General features: G+C 39.1%; 1 non-coding gene across 1 annotated transcript; it reads right to left on the bottom strand.

Moving 5' to 3' along the window:
- Positions 1–8071: 8071 nt before the first annotated feature.
- On the bottom strand, positions 8072–8178 carry LOC141681813 (small nucleolar RNA R71). Its single transcript, XR_012559237.1, has one exon. It is a non-coding gene; the product is annotated as a small nucleolar RNA R71 (small nucleolar RNA).
- Positions 8179–12966: the final 4788 nt, after the last annotated feature.

A 12966-nucleotide genomic window follows, 5' to 3' on the forward strand; every position in this document is an offset into this window, starting at 1 on the left:
CTTAGTTTATCATGCGATGATAGATTTAGGTGAACTTAATTAACATAAGGCGTTTGTTAGACAATCTAGTATACTAAAATTATTTCATGACCTTAACAATAATATTATGAATACAATCATGAGATTCTTGTGTTTATGAAACACGTAATTGAATATGAATTTTCAATATTGAGAGAAAGGATGATTCTGTCAACAACAGATTTCTATCTGTAAGAAAGGGTTATTAAGTGACGCCTCTTGACAATGCTCCACCCGATCTGGGAATCATTTGATTATCGATTATTGATTTGAAATATTTAATTTAAAAGGAAGAATCTCTTTATAATATGATTATGGTTGTAACATAATATAATCCCTCTAAAATTAAATAATATCAAGTAGTAATTGGTCAATGACACAACGGGCTTGTGTCGGTCATAGCCTTCCAACATGGTAGAAAGTGGTTCTTATTTTTAAATCATTGTCGTTTCATGCTACAGCCGAGGGCTTTGATTTCGAAATAAGAAATACTTGTCTATTACATAAAGATGTGTACATTGAATTAGAATCTAAAGGTCGTTACGTGCTACAGCCGTCGGCCGTTGGAGACTGATTCAATTGTACGAAATGTTGGGTTAGACTTGACTTATAATATTGAGTTTGTCGTGCCACAGCCGTGACTCAATTATTCAAGAGGCTAAAGTTATATTAGGGAATAACATAAGATGTAATTGACAAGAGTTGTCTGCCTATTGAACATCACATGACGTTTCGTGCTACAGCCGAGGTTGTGTGATGGAATGTAGGATCCCTATTCCACTAGCATTATGAATGCTTAATTTTCACTTAGGGGGTTGAATAAATTAGATAAACTAGTGGGAGACACTTATGAATAAAGACCCAATTCATAAAGTGTTTTGAAATGAAATTGAATATTTGCTAAGTGTTGTTATGTGTTTATCATTTAGAGATTTACTATATTCGTCATGTCTTCTGCACTATCACTCCGGAGCATACTAGATGCTCATAAGTTGACTGGTCCTAATTTAGCTGTTTTTTTCACTGTAATAAGTTGGGGCACTGGAAGAGGAACTGCAAGGTTTACCTTGCAGAATTGAAGAAGAGGAAGGGTAGTGAGACTACCGCTTCTGATTCAGACATGTTCATGATTGAAGTTAATATGTCACTAGGTCAAATTTCTACTTGGGTATTAGATTCCGCCTGTGGTTCTCATATTTGCAATTCGTTGCAAGGACTAAAGGGAAGTAGGACTCTTGAAAAAGATGAGGTGATTCTACGTATGGGTAATGGAGCAAGGGTTACGGCCATATCTGTAGGATCATTTAGTTTACATATGCCTATGGGCAAGACTATTATTTTGAATAATTGTTATTACGTTCCCTCTATTGTAAAGAATATTGTTTCTATTCCTATGTTGGATTTGGATGGTTTTTCATTTATTATTAAGAATAATGAATGTTCCATTCTTAGAGATAATGTTCTTTATGGACGTGGTATTTTAAATAATGGTCTGTATGTATGTGACGTAGAGCATGATTTACTTCAGATTGAACAAACTCACAAAAGAAAACGAGATGATGAAAATCTGACCTATTTATGGCATTGTAGGCTAGGTCATATTAGTGAAAATAGACTGCAGACATTGTATAAGGAAGGGTTACTTTACCCCTTTGATTTTGAATCATATCCTACATGCGAGTCTTCTCTATTGGGTAAAATGACCAAATCTCCATTTAGTGGACATGAAGAGAGGGCTGCAGATTTGCTAGGATTGGTACACACAGATGTATGTGGACCAATGTCTACGCAAGCCATGGGTGGATTTTCATACTTCATTACTTTCATAGATGATAGATCTAGATTCGGATATATGAATTTGATGAAACACAAGTTTGAAGCCTTTGAAAAGTTCAAAGAATATAAACATGAAGTGGAGAAACAAACCAAACACAGTATTATAACTCTTCGATCAGATCGAGGTGGTGAATACTTGAATGGAGAGTTTCTAGATTATCTCAAAGAAAATGGTATAGTCTCCCAATGGACTCCTCCATATACTCCACAGTTAAATGGGGTATCTGAAAGGAGAAATCGAACTTTGTTAGACATGGTTCGATCCATGATGAGCTATGCGAATCTTCCAGTATTCCTATGGGGTTATGCATTGGAAACCTCAGCATATTTACTGAATAAGGTGCCTTCCAAATCTGTTCCTCAAGCTCTATATGAGATATGGAAAGAAAGGAAACCGAGTCTTAAACACGTTAAGATTTGGGGATGTCCAGCTTATGTTAAGAAAGTTGACCCAGATAAGATGGAATCTCGATCCATAAAATGTAATTTTGTGGGATATCCTAAATAGACTTTGGGGTATTACTTTTACACCGATCATAGGGTGTTTGTCTCCAGACATGCTACCTTCTTGGAAAATGAGTTTATCCTTGAAGGAAACAGTGGGAGCAAAATTGAACTTGATGAAGTTCAAGAAGCACAAACTACTACGGATCAAGTGGAAACACCTGTTCAGACTGAACAACCTTCTGTGAAACAGCCCATTCGTAGGACAGGGAGAGTGTCTCGCCAACGTGAGAGGTATTATGGCCTTGTCATTGAGAATGGCAATGAGTTGTCAATCATTGATGATGACGACCCTGTGACCTATAATGAGGCTATGAGTAGTGTTGACTCAGAGAAATGGTATAGTGCCATGAAATCCGAAATGGAATCTATGTATACCAACCAAGTATGGACTCTGGTTGAGGCGCCGGAAGGTGTTAAGCCTATTGGGTGCAAGTGGGTATACAAAAGAAAGATTGGAGCAGATGGCCAGGTGGAGACCTATAAGGCCAGGCTCGTAGAAAAAGGATTCAAACAAAGGCAAGGGATTGACTTTGATGAAACTTTTTCGCATGTAGCCCTGTTAAAATCAATTCGGATTTTGCTTGCGATTGCTGCTTACTACGACTATGAGATCTGGCAAATGGACGTGAAAACGGCCTTCCTCAATGGGGAACTTGAGGAGGAAGTGTATATGACACAGCCAGAGGGTTTTCTTTCCAAGGGAAATGAACACCTAGTGTGTAAGCTGCTGTAAACCATTTATGGTTTAAGGCAAGCTTCTCGTAGATGGAACATCCATTTTGATGAGACAATCAAAGAGTTGGTTTTATCAAAAACATAGATGAACCATGTGTCTACAAGAAGGTTAGTGTGAGCGCGGTAACATTTCTTGTATTGTATGTGGATGACATACTTCTTATAGGAAATGATATACCGATGCTACAATCAGTCAAAGTATGGCTATCAAAGAACTTCACCATGAAGGACTTGGGAGAAGCATCCTACATTCTCGGTATGAATATCTATAGAGATATATCTAGAAGAATGATAGGTCTTATCCAGGGTACATACATCCAGAAAGTGCTTAAAAGGTTTAACATGGAAAACTCCAAAAGAGGTCTCATACCGATGAGTCATGGAGTGTCCCTTTCCGAAAAAATGTCTCCTAAGACACCTGAGGAAAAAGAGCGTATGAGTAAGATTCCTTATGCTTCAGCAATAGGATCTATCATGTACGCGATGTTGTGTACTAGGCCTGATGTTGCTTATTCAATTAGTGTGACGAGCAGATATCAGTCCAATCCAGGTGAGGACCACTAGAAAGCAGTGAAAAATATCCTTAAGTACTTGCGAAGGACTAAGGACATTTTTCTTGTTTTTGGTGGTGAATCTGAGTTGAAAATAGAGGGTTATGCTGACTCTAGTTTTCAATCAGAGAGTGATAGCAAATCCATGTCAGGGTACGTGTTTACTCCGAATGGTGGTGCGATTAGTTGGAAGAGTTCCAAACAGTCTACAACGGCTGACTCAATGCGAAAGCAGAATATACAGCTGCAAGTGAGGCTGCAAAAGAAGCCGTTTGGATGAGGAAATTTGTTTCTGAGTTGGGAGTTGTTCCTAGCGTTGAAGAGCCTATTGTGTTGTATTGTGATAACAACGTAGCAATAGCACAAGCCAACCAACCTAGGTCTCATAAAAATTCCAAACATGTCCTGTGGTGCTTTCATCTGATTAGGGAGATTGTTGAAAGAGGAGATGTCAACGTCGAGAGAGTTGACACACATAACAACGTAGCAAACCCACTCACAAAGCCACTTTCTCAAAGTCACTTTGATCGTCATAAAGACAAGATGGGTATTAGATACCAGAGTGATTGGCTTTAGTACAAGTGGGAGATTGAAAGAGATATGTCCTAAGTCCAATCATGTAAGAGGATTTAGGAATAACTTTTATGTAATCTGTTTTGATTTCTTTGATATTAATAAAAGACTTGTTTTGTTTTTATTGCGGGCTCTATCTATTTGAAGTGTTTAAATAAGATGTACCATAGTTTAGAGTAAAGCTTTTTATGGATTGTGATGAGATCATAATAATGAGACCTAAAAGATGATAACTCTAAACTTAAATAGTTCCTGGTCGTAGGATTACTAACTGGTAATTAATAATCCGCAAAGATCGGTACATACTATGCTTGCTTCATTATGAAGGATGTCTGTTCTCATAGACATTTGTGTGGTGACACTATAGCTAGTATGTAGGTGCTTATTATAGAATAAGTTCACTGAACATGACTCACACAGCTGAACAACTGATGGAGTTCACTCACGTGTCAGCAGTTGTTCACATAGTGATAGTTGTACAAGTATTCTTAGACTTGAGGTCATCATAGTCATCTTGTGTACACTAAACTATGCTTTGGTTTAGTTCTTAGTCTCCAGAGACTATTATAAGGGCTCTACTGGGTATAGGAATTTGTACACGAAGATAGTGTATGATCAATAAAAGATCTACCCCTTCCAGTGAATGAAGAGAATGTTCAATGCTGATCCACTTATGCTAGTTCAGGAATCTCTAGCCAGAGTGAATGAAATTAGAAAGGAGTTTCTAATTTACATTAAATAGAACTAAGCATAGTGAATGGGAAAGCAAGTGATTAAATAAGATAGGCTTGACACAAGTTCCATGCCTTGTATTTAATCATGACATTGCAGGGTAGAAGGAATTAATTATATGGTAACTATTCACTGAATAGGTTCTTGGTATTCTAAGCAGTGAATTCGTATTATCCGGATAGTCACGATATGCTGAGAAGTATCCCTCACGATATAGAATAAATATGATTAATTAATTAATCATATTTAATGAATTAGAGAATTTATAAAAATAATGATAAAATAGTTTTATTATTATTTATTTCTACTACCGGCTTAATATTGAACCTACAGGGTCACACCATAAAAGAGAATGATTTAATGGTGGAGGAATTAATTAATAATGGCTGATAATTATTTATTTATGAAATAAATAATTAATTGGCAAATTTAATAATTGATTAAATGAGATTTAATTGATTATAAATTAATTAAGAAAAGTTCTTAATATTATTAATTAAGAATTTATTTTTTGGAAATTAAATCAAGAGAGAGAATTATTTCTAAAGTGTTTAGAAAAAAGAATTAATAATTAAAAGGTGTTTTAATTATTAGTGAGAATAGTAAAGGGTTAATAATAATAATATTTTATGGGAAATTTTCAGCTGAAAATTATGCCTATAAATATACCATTATAAACCCTATTTTTGCCTCAACCCAAAGATTTACAAAACCCTAATTCTCTCCACCTCCTCCTCCTTCATTACATCATTTTCTTGGTGGATACCAGTGGAGTGCTTCACACTTGAGGAGCAGCTGCTAAGAATCTACGCTCGTTGTTCTTGGATCGCTTTTAAAGCTTAGAAATCGATTCCTCGATTTTATTTACGATCTGTATGCATATTATATGGATTTTATATGTGTAAAATTGTTTTACCATGCTTTCGTGATAGATAAAATCCTACACCGAGTCCCCGGAAGCGGCACCAAAAACTTGTTAGGGCGGAAAACATGCGCTAATAATACACGAAAGTATACGCATTCGCAAGTAATATAGAATACTTTCTAGTTCGTTCCCACAGAGACTCAGACTAATTATGTTCAATTAACACTTACTCACCATGTATGATTACTTCTCAATGTTAAGACAATAACACATATAATTGATTAACTAATTAAAGTAGAATTAACTACGAGAATTAAACACTTAACAGACACTTGAATTAACAATATTAAACACACATGAGATCATAACTTCATTACTATTTCCTTCAATAGTTATTGTTATTACCCTTAGCATGTAACGGTGATGATATTAATCGAACAACACTAAACTGATAAAAGCCAACTTTCGTTGTACTAATACCATTCTACCAAGCACCCACAATTAAGATAAAAGTTGAATAGTCTTCAATTATGTTGAGACCCTATATGTCTACAGAATTTGACAACATAACGATTTAAGGACAAGTTGTTCCTTATGATTACATAGGGCAAGTAAAACGGTTAGAGTTACCCATTAATCATGCATACACATACATGAACCTATGCTAGCATGGCAAGTTCTAAATCTCAAGTTCCACCGTCGCTTCACAAGAGATTAACACCCTATCTTATATGTTCGCGACGCACATAAGACGAATATGCACAACCAATACTAGATATCATATAATTATCACACACTAAGGTATTAAACAACTAACTAAAGAATTCTATATCAAATCCGTTACGACCCCATGATCACGATTAGCCCATAATTGAACTCATCGTCACCATGGGTTCATATGAAAACATGATAATAACACACGAGAATAATTAATAAAACTACTTATATTAAACCAGAGTACGTCACAAGAGTAAATAGGTTCAAAGTAAAGAAAACTAGCATCCACCGTTACAACGAATAAAAGAATCACAAGAAACTCTTCTTCTTCTTCGTTGCGATGTGCTAAAATGGTCTTCTTCCTTATCTCCTTGCTCCTCGATTAATACCACGATTCAACACACGTGAAATGTCTCTGAAAACTACTTATATAGAAGCCCCACAAAACCCAGCCATCTAAGAAGTCAGAAGTCCAGCAGAACAAGAACTCTAAAAATCGATTTTTAATTCGCGCCCCTGAGCGGCCACCCAGCAATCCTGAGCGGGCGCCCAGCTTCCTGAGCGGCCGCCCAGCGAGGCTGAGCGGGCGCCCAGCACCTTACTGGAAAATGCTCTATTGTGCTCCCGTTCTCCGCTGCATTCTGCTCCTATCTTCCCACTTGCAATGCCAAACACATACTAAGGCTTATTCTTGATGAAATCTTCCCACAAACACAAGGAACACCCTGGAATGCACAAACACTAGAAAAATGCATCAAATACACAAAATACTTGATTTCAAGACATCAATTCAAGCCATTAATTTAAGCCATTATAAGACATTCTAAGTGGTATAAAATGCCACTTGTCACACCCCCAAACTTAAATCGATGCTTGTCCTCAAGCGTCACAGACTCAAAAACAAAACAAAAACATGCATGAATGCAATTTATATGAAATGCAGCGATCTCCCTCACTAAGACCAAACCAACCAACTTATGACATCTCAACATATGCAATTAGGTGAATAAAGATCAATCAAATCATGCAAACTAACATACAACCAGAAACGTGGTGTGTGCTGATGCTTAACAGATATGCTTCGAAACTAGATCAATTATCATAACTCGGCTATCCTCAAGGTAATCACATGATTATACGAAGAATAAATTCTAGGCACAAAATGACAGATCCAGCTCTTATGGACTTTTCTCGGCCTAAAATTGATGACATTCAGTCAAGCATCCTTCATCCGGGTATTCAGGCTAACACTTTTGAAATCAAGCCGGGCACTATTCAGATGGTGCAGAATTCTGTTTCTTTCGGAGGTGCTGCAACTGAAGACCCCAACATGCACATCAGGAATTTTGTCGAGATATGTAGTACTTTCAAATATAATGGTGTGACTGATGAGGCTATCAAGCTGAGGATTTTCCCATTCTCTCTAAGGGATAAAGCCAAGGACTGGTTACATTCTGAACCAGCTGGGTCCATCACTACTTGGCAAGATCTTGCGCAACAGTTTCTGGTAAAGTTCTATCCAATGGCGAAGACTGCAGCTATGAGGAGTGCTCTTACTCAGTTTGCGCAGCAACCAACAGAATCTATGTGCGAAGCTTGGGAGCGCTACAAGGAGATGTTGAGAAAGTGTCCACATCATGGTATGCCTGACTGGATGGTGATCACTGGTTTCTATAATGGTTTGGGGGCCCAATCTCGGCCCATGCTCGATGCAGCAGCTGGAGGCGCCTTGTGGGCCAAAAGCTATACTAAGGCTTATAATCTTATTGAAACTATGGCTGCAAATGAGCATCAAAACCTAACTCAAAGGATGATGCCTGGGAAGGTAGCAGGTATTCTGGAAGTTAATGCAGCTACAACTATTGGAGCGCAGCTCCAAGCGCTGTCTATGAAGGTCAATTCTTTAGCCACCTATAGAGTCAATCAGATAGCTATGGTCTGTGAGCTTTGTGCAGGTTCTCATGCTATGGATCAGTGTTCTCTTGTTAATGAATCTGTTCAGTATTTGAACAATTATCAGCGACCGCAGCAGCCTGTGCCAGCTACTTATCATCCCAACAACAGAAATCATCCCAATTTCAGCTGGAGCAATACTCAGAATGCTATTCTTGGGGCTCAATTGGGAAAAATGTCATTTTATGGTGCGTGAAGGCATTATTCTTGGGCATAAGGTGTCTAGCAAGGGTCTTGAGGTGGACAAAACCAAGGTGGGAGTCATTGAAAATCTTCCACCACCTATTTCTGTGAAAGGAATCTGTAGTTTTCTTGGTCATGCGGGTTTTTATCGGCATTTCATTAAGGACTTCTCGAAGATATCTAAGCCGTTGTGCAACTCACTCGAGAAGGATGTGCCTTTCAAATTTGATGATGAATGCTTGGCAGCATTCGAGACTCTCAAGAAGAGTTTGATAACAGCACCGGTTATTACGGCACCTGATTGGACATAGCCTTTTGAGATGATGTGTGATGCGAGTGATTATGAGGTGGGAGCAGTTCTTGGGCAGCGCAAGAATAATCTTTTTCATGTGGTCTACTATGCTAGTAAGACTCTAAATGGAGCTCAAATGAACTACACACTACTGAGTAGGAGCTCTTGGCTATAGTCTTTGGTTTCGAAAAATTTCAATCTTATCTGCTTGGGACAAAGGTGACAGTATTCACTAATCATGCGGCCATTCACTATTTGGTTTCCAAGAAGGATTCGAAGCCTAGACTTATTCGTTGGGTGCTCTTGCTACAGGAATTTGAGTTAGAGATCAAGGATCAAAAAGGTACTGAGAATCAAGTAGCTGACCATCTCTCTAGATTGGAGAACCCCGATTCTAATTCACATGATAAGACATTGAATAATGAATCTTTTCCGGATGAGCAGTTGTTCGTAGTTCAGGAGGAAGAGCAATGGTTTGCAGATATTGTGAACTATCTTGTCAACAATATAATGCCTCCTAATATGAATACAGCTCAAAAGAAGAAGTTTCTGCATGAAGTGAAGTGGTACATGTGGGATGAACCGTATTTGTTTAGACAAGGAGCTAACCAGATCATCAGGAGATGTATCCCATTCTATGAGACGGAGGGGATATTACGAGACTGCCACTCCACAGTTTATGGTGGAAATTATGGTGGTGAAAAGACAACAGCTCATATTCTGCAAGCAGGTTTTTTCTGGCCTACTTTGTTTAAGGATGCACATTAGTTCGTTTTAAGGTGTGATCATTGCCAAAGAGTGGGGAATCTTACGAGGAAGGATGAGATGTCATTAAATGTGATGCTTGAAGTCGAGGTCTTTGATGTTTGGGGAATCGATTTCATGGGACCATTTGTCTCATCCTGTAATAATCAGTACATCTTGCTGGAAGTCGATTATGTCTCAAAATGGTTAGAAGTCAAGGCTCTACCGACGAATGATGCAAAGGTAGTGTTGAATATTTTTCATAAGCAGATTTTCACAATGTTTGGAACGCCACGAGTAATCATAAGTGATGAGGGGTCGCATTTCTGCAACCGTAAGTTCACTTCTATGATGCACCACTACAATGTGAATCATCGTGTTGCTACTGCCTATCATCCTCAAATGAATGGTCAAGCGGAAGTGTCTAATAGAGAGATCAAGCACATTCTAGAGAAAGTTGTTTGTCCGTCAAGGAAGGATTGGTCTTTAAAGCTCGATGAAGTTGTTTGGGCTTATAGAACAGCATACAAGACTCCACTTGGGATGTCCCCGTTTCAACTTGTTTATGGTAAGGGATGTCATTTACCTGCAGAGCTTGAGCATAAGGCTTATTGGGCATTGAAGAAGTTGAACCTTGATCTAAATGCAGCTGGGAAGAAGCGAATGCTTCAGTTAAATGAACTTGATGAATTTTGACTCCAAGCGTATGAGAACAACAAAATGTACAAGGAAAAAGTGAAAAGGTGGCATGACAGGAAGCTATATCCTAAATCATTTATGCCGGGGTAGCAAGTTCTTTTATTCAACTCTCGTCTCTGACTTTTTCCTGGAAAGTTGAAATCAAGGTGGTCTGGACCTTTTATTGTCAAAACTGTGTTTCCACATGGAGCGGTGGATATTTTTGAGAATGATCCGGGCCAAGCATTCAAGGTTAATGGTCAGCGTTTGAAGCATTACTATGGGGACACGGCAAATCGGGAAGTGGTTAGTACCATTTTATTGTAAACTTGAGCAAGGTACACTATGTCAAGCTAATAACGTAAAAGAAGCGCTTCTTGGGAGGCAACCCGAGATTTGTTGTTATAGGAACCCTTAAAGGTCAGTAACCTATCCAAAAACACAAAAAAATCAGAAAAAAGGGCAATAGAAAAATATTTTTCAAGAGACCACCTGGGCGTCCGCTCAGCCTTGTTGGGCGGCCACTCAGGATGTTGGGCGCCCACTCAGCCTTGTTGGGCGGCCCCTCAGGATGTTGGGCGCCCGCTCAGCTCAGCTGGGCGGCCGCTCAGGACCCGTCTGCCTGAATTTTTTTTAAGCCTAATAAAACTCCAAAAAAATCAGAAAACACAAAAAATAAAAACACAACCCACTACCCACGAATCCTTTTCTCATAAACCCACATTTTTAACCCCCAACCCCACTCCTAATCAAATTTTAACCCTAATCTTTACCCTATACATACATACAACTATTCCATATACTCCCCCATACACTTTCAACCTTAAAACTCTCTCCCGTATTCAAAAAGACAAATCTTAAACACTTTTTCTCAGTTTCAATGGCACCCAAGAGATCCAGGACTATTGATAGCAGCAGCACTGTTCCTACTGCTGATTCTTCGAGGGGTCTTGCTGCGAGACCTCATTTATTTGATAGGGCTGCTGAGGAGGAGTATACTAGGCTTCTGGGAAAGCCAATTTTGAAGGAGAGGGGATTCTTACCATCGGGGAGGGATGGTGAGTTGTTGCCGATGATTGCTGAAAAGGGTTGGATTTCTTTTTGTGAGTCGCCGAAGGCGGTTCCGATGAGCATAGTTCGCGAGTTTTATGCGAACGCAAAGGCTGAAAAGAATGGGTTTACTATTGTTCGTGGGCTTACGGTGGATTATCATCCTGAGGTGATTCGCCGTGTGATGGTGCAGCGACAGAGGAAGCCCACGGAGGAGAATTGGAATGAGAAGCCCTCCGAGGAGTTTGATTTGGATTTGATTTGTGCTACTCTCTGTCAACCGGGCACGGTTTAGAAGTTCAAGACTGGGACTAATGAGTATCGTTCTTTTCCGGCGATTGCAATGAACAGGTATGCCCGTGCATGGAATGCCTTTATTTGTGCTAATATTTTGCCTACTTCACATGCACATGAGGTTACAGTTGAGCGAGCAAGGTTGTTATGGGGTATTTTGAATGAGGAGTATTATGTGGACCTTGGTGAGTTCATCTACCAAGGAATTCTGAAGTTTTTGAGGGGAGTGAAGCACATGAACATCCCTTATGCATCTACTGTCATGAAGCTATGCCGAGCAGTGGGAGTTCATTGGCCTTCTCACGAGCAGTTGCAGATGTCGGCCGCTCCTATTGATTCAGGGACTCTGAATGTGATGCAGGAGTGGACGGGTGGAGAGCCCGAGGAGCATGGGCTGGGTTATCGTCTTCCAGGAGGACGTCCAGCAGCTGGTGCTACCATGGCTAGGCCGGGGCGTGATGAGGCAGGCTCTTCTAGAACTCAGGAGGGTGCTGGGATGGCTGATGCCCAGTATAGGAGGTTGTCGAGGAGGATGGACGCTATGTACGAGATGCAGAGTAGGTTTGCTCAGGAGCTCACCCTTGCACTTGGGACTGCTTTTAGAGGCCTTGGAGCTGACATCCAGTGGCCCGTTTTGGTGAGGACTCTGTTTATCCGCCTCTTGATACTCCACCCTCTGAGGGTGATGATGATGATTTTTCCGAGTAGGGATACCCTGTGTTCCTTTCTACTACCTTCACTAGGGACAGTAAAGATTTTAAGTTTGGGGGTGGTAGTTAAGGAATATTTTTGTGTGTGTGTCATATAGTTGCATATTCATGATAGTTTAGTTCATAAAAATTGTATATTTTTGCCATATAATTTTTTTTGTTTTTTTTTATTTTATTTTATAGCTTTAGTTATCATGTCATTTAGCTCATGCATTTATCATGATCTCTTTTGCGTTGCTTTACAAATTGATTTGTGATATTGATGCGAGTGTAGTGATAGCGTTAGAGTGATGTTGAGTCTTGTAGGATGACATGCATGCTAGAAACACTTGTAATTTCACTAAGTCTTAGAGTATGCTTAAGGACTAGATTGTTGTCATGGTTTAATGGTTTTTGAGGTTAATCTATTTATTATGCTTAGAGTTTATAATAGGTTCTTAATGATAAAAGGCATCAAAAGAAAACATTGGAGTAAAAATTGGAATTCATTGCTAATGGCTAGGCGTCAAATGGCTAGTAGCCGGCTCG

This window comes from Apium graveolens, chromosome 8 (genome assembly GCF_009905375.1).
Source record: "Apium graveolens cultivar Ventura chromosome 8, ASM990537v1, whole genome shotgun sequence".
In the NCBI taxonomy this organism is placed as follows: domain Eukaryota; kingdom Viridiplantae; phylum Streptophyta; class Magnoliopsida; order Apiales; family Apiaceae; genus Apium; species Apium graveolens.